The sequence below is a fragment of the Benincasa hispida genome, unplaced genomic scaffold (assembly GCF_027475165.1).
Source record: "Benincasa hispida cultivar pf3 unplaced genomic scaffold, pf3_genome.v1.1 HicScf702, whole genome shotgun sequence".
Classification (NCBI taxonomy): domain Eukaryota; kingdom Viridiplantae; phylum Streptophyta; class Magnoliopsida; order Cucurbitales; family Cucurbitaceae; genus Benincasa; species Benincasa hispida.
The window spans coordinates 1-4,635 of record NW_028326825.1 but is presented as its reverse complement, the minus strand read 5'-3'; the positions used below and the strand labels follow the sequence as shown (position 1 = coordinate 4,635).

Below are 4,635 nucleotides of genomic sequence, written 5' to 3'. Positions count from 1 at the left end.
TAATCAGGATCAGATCATTTGTAACACTTTACAACAATTGTAACATCTACAAAGCGAGTCGTATTCGTAGTGTCACTGTGATAAAGTACCTAACCCTATCTATCTACTACAGACTATTTGGGTTTTCACTTAAACATGATCCACTTGTATGCCTTTACGTACATGTTTAAGCTACAGAAGATAACCTTAGATGTTAATTTGTGGTTTAATGCTACTAAATACTGAATAAAACATCTCATATTTTATTAAATAAATAAAATATTTGTATATTACAATTACAAATTACAGGATACACGAGATTTAGGGCATTAACCCCAACAATCTTCTACTTGTCCTAAAGCTAGTGGGGTGTACAAGATAAGAAAATACAAGTACACAACATAATAAACTAGGGCAGAACATGCCCAGTACAAGATCTCCCACTTGCCCTAGTCCAGCCGTGGTTTGACCCATAGACCCACATTTTGCAAGTGACCCTTAAACACTGTAGCCGTGAGGGCCTTCGTAAACGGATCAACAACGTTGTGCTCTGAAGCTATCTTCCTGACAATCACATCCCCTTGATGCACAATCTCTCGGATGAGATGATACTTTCGCTATATGTGCTTGCCACGCTTATGACTCTTAGGCTCACGGGAATTAGCCACAACACCGCTATTATCACAATAAAGTATGATGAGCTTTGACATGTCTGGAACAACTTCAAAATTAGTCAGAAATTTACTGAGCCAAACGACCTCCTTAGCAGTTTCACAAGCCGTTACATATTTAGCCTCCATGGTGGAGTCTGCAATGCATCCCTACTTGGTGCTTCACTATATTACTGCCCCTTCGTTGAGAGTGAACACTGATCTTGAAGTGGATTTACAAGAATCCTTATCAGTCTGAAAATCAGAGTCCGTGTATCCTGTAAGGATCAAATCCTTAGAACCATACACAAACATGTAGTCCCTCGTTCTTCGTAGATACTTGAGGATATTCTTAACAGCTGCCCAGTGATCTAATCATAGATTAGATTGATATCTATTGACTATCCCCACTGCATAGCAGATGTCAGGTCTAGTACATAACATCGCATTACATCAAACTGCCCACGACAGATGCATAAAGAACCTGTCTCATATCCTCAACCTCTTGAGGTGTCTTAGAACACTGTTCCTTAAACAAAGTAACTCTGTGCCTGAAAGGCAAGATGCCCCTCTTGGAGTTCTGCATCGAATACTTGACAATCATCTTGTCAATATACGACATCTGAGACAGTGCTAGCATTTTGTTCTTTAGATCTTGAAAGATCTGAATACCAAAAAAAAACCAAGCCTCTCCTAAATCTTTTATTTAGAATTGGGTCGCTAACTAGTTCTTAACTATAGTCAGTAAACCTACATCATTCCCAATGAGTAGGATATCATATCTATATACAACACTAGAAAAACTACTGAATTGTTGATGATTTTCTTGTATACACAAGTCTCATCAACGTTCTGGGTAAAACCATAATATTTGATCACAGTATCAAACCTTATATTTCAAGATCGAGATGCTTGTTTCCGTCCATAAATAGACTGATTAAGCTTGCAAACCTTTTTCTCTTGACCTTGGACTATGAATCCCTTGGGTTGCACCATATAAATTGTTTCTTCAAGATTTCTATTCAGACCGAACCATGTCCAACAGGGTTCGATTTCTCCTCTATAATACACTATTTTGCTGAGGTGTATTAGGTGTTGAGAGTTGGAAAACTATTCCATGTTCTATAAAATAGTTCTGAAAAGATGAATAAAAAAACTCTCCACCTTGATTAGATCGAAGTGTTTTAGAGAGTTGGTAGGAAAAAATGTCATTGTGTGTGTATTGTATTAGGGCAGTGGGCGATTCTCTCTCTCCTCTCTTTCCTCTTTGAGCGGCAGCCCCTCCCTTTTCCAACATAAAGTAGATCTAATTAAAGAAGATCTATTTAACTTCGTAATTGTCATAAGTCTTTATTTACGTAAATGACCTTCAATTTAAAACACTTAAATAACTCTTCATTTTTAACGTGTATCAATAGTACGTCAAGTGTCTAAATAGTCTATCAAGTGAGTATTAGTAGTTCTTAAGTGTATCGAGTGTATACTAGTAGTTCAAATGTATCAAGTGTACCAAGGGTATCAAATGTATCAAATGTATATTAGTAGTATATCAAGAGTATCTAGGGTAGCACGTGGCTTGGCTTGTTTTATGCCATTTTTTCAAAAGTAATAAGTTTGGGCTATGGGCCTAATTTTTAAAATTATTTTGCCAAATATGCAAAAACCTCATTTTCATACAAGTTAATATGTCTATTATTTATATTCTATTTACATTAGTAACATTTTGTTGCTTATTTTTCTATGTTTTGTGAATCTTTCTACAATATAATAGAAATGCCAAAATATTCATTCACCCCTCATATCGATATCAAATTCATGAAAATGTGAAAATATGATTGCGATAAAAATTTAATACTACGCCTATTTTTCAACTAGAATGATATATTTTAAAACCTTGAGAATCAAACAAACGTATTCTTCCAAATACATGAACACAAAATTTTCCTTTTCTGCCAAAATAGAAAAATAAGACAACCCAAGTAAAGTAAGATTGTCATACTAAGATTGCCATACTTATCTAAATATAGAGTTTAATTCCAAAAATTTACAAATTAGGGAAAAGAGCCAATTAGGCAGGCATAAACGAAATATAGGTGTAACTCAAAAAGTAGTTTTAGAGTGAAAATTAAATCAAATTATTCACGTCGTTTTGGTTTTTGAGCTTTTATTTTTTAAAATTAAGTCTATAAACATTACTTTCAACGTCAAATTTCTTCTCTAGTTATCTACTTTTTACCAATAATTTAAAAAATTAAACCAAAATTTGAAAACTAAAAAACATAACTTTTAAAAAATTTTTTTTGTTTAATTATTGTATTTAAAAAAGATAGACAAGAAATTGAGATGAAATAGACTTAATTTTAAAAAATTAAAAATAAAAAAACATATGATTACCAAACGGATAAAAGATAAAGATTATGAATACACTCAGATATCAATTGAACTATGATCGTTTTGATATTCAAATTCGATTAAAATATTTTAATTAAATACGAAGTTAAAGAACATTTTTATTTGGTGATATGAGGTGTAGGAGTTTATATTCTATACTCTCAGCTGAAAGTTGGGCTATAAAACGCCACTTTACATCAGTTCCAAACGCGTCCTTCGACTTAAATAGCGGTCTCAATTTCCCAAAATTTTCATCTTCCATGAAGAATTGCAATCCCTAGATTTCTCAATCCGGAGCCATCCATGCGGTTACATTGACGACATCTTCACAGTTTTTCAATCGTCTTCTTCAGCACCATCTGTAAGTTCAATTCCTCACAATAGATTAGATTCTTGTACTCATCCAATTTCAAACTGTAGATCAGTTATGTATGTAATCTCTTTTCCCCAATCGTAATCGATAATCTCCGATTAGGAATGTAATTGTTTCCCCCCCTTCTTCTTGAAGGGAATTGCGGTTAGGTCTTTGCGTTATTTCTGATGGACGGGAACAAAGACGATGCTTTGAAATGTTTGAAAATCGGGAAAGAATCTTTGGAAGCTGGGAATCGGACCCGTGCCCTAAAATTTGTGAATAAAGCTCGTCGTCTTGATCCGACGCTCTCCGTTGACGATCTCTTATCGGAAATTCAGAATGTTTCTAGTGAAGATTTAGATGGTGATACTGGCAAATCTGGGAATAGGTCGTCTGATACCTCTTCATCTAAACCGTCTGATCAGCCTTCGGTTCGCCGTAGAGTTCCTGCATCGAGGTCTTCTGAATCTTCAACATCGGCAATTTATACAGAGGAGCAGATTGAGGTTGTGAGGAAAATTAAAAAGCAGAAGGATTATTACGAGATTTTGGGATTGGAGAAGAGTTGTAGTACTGAGGATGTTCGAAAGGCATATAGGAAGTTGTCTTTAAAGGTTCATCCAGATAAAAACAATGCTCCTGGTGCTGAAGAAGCATTTAAGGCTGTATCGAAAGCGTTTCAGTGTCTAAGTAACGAGGAGAGTCGGAAAAAGTATGATGTTGTTGGGTCTGATGAGCCAGTTTATGAGAGACGGACTACAAGACATGGTGCCAATGGATTTAATGGGTTTTATGAGGGTGATGTTGATGCAGAGGAGATATTTAGAAACTTTTTCTTCGGTGGAATGGCGCCTACAACCACACATTTTCGTACTTTCAATTTTGGCACTGGAATGGGACATAGGACAGCTGATCAGGGCTCAGGTGGTGGCCTTAGAACTCTGATTCAATTGCTTCCCGTGCTGTTAATATTGCTTTTGAACTTCTTGCCATCCTCAGAACCGATCTATGCTCTTTCCCATTCCTACCCTTATGAATTCCAGTTTACCACTCAAAAGGGTGTCAATTTTTTTGTGAAATCAACAAATTTTGAGGAAAAGTATCCACCTAATAGCCCGGATCGTATGGCACTTGAGCGGCACATAGAGAGGGATTATTTTAACATTCTTGCTCAGAATTGTCGTGTTGAGATGCAGCGTCGGCAGTGGGGATTTATAAGGGAAACTCCATACTGTGATATGTTACAGAAGTTTCAGTCAG

General features: G+C 35.8%; 1 pseudogene across 1 annotated transcript; it reads left to right on the top strand.

Moving 5' to 3' along the window:
* The first annotated feature begins 3,204 nt into the window (after positions 1–3,204).
* LOC150030000 (chaperone protein dnaJ 49 pseudogene) lies at positions 3,205–4,631 on the top strand (annotated as a pseudogene). Its single transcript, XR_016527214.1, has 2 exons — positions 3,205–3,381; positions 3,543–4,631. The product of XR_016527214.1 is annotated as a chaperone protein dnaJ 49 pseudogene (transcript).
* Positions 4,632–4,635: the final 4 nt, after the last annotated feature.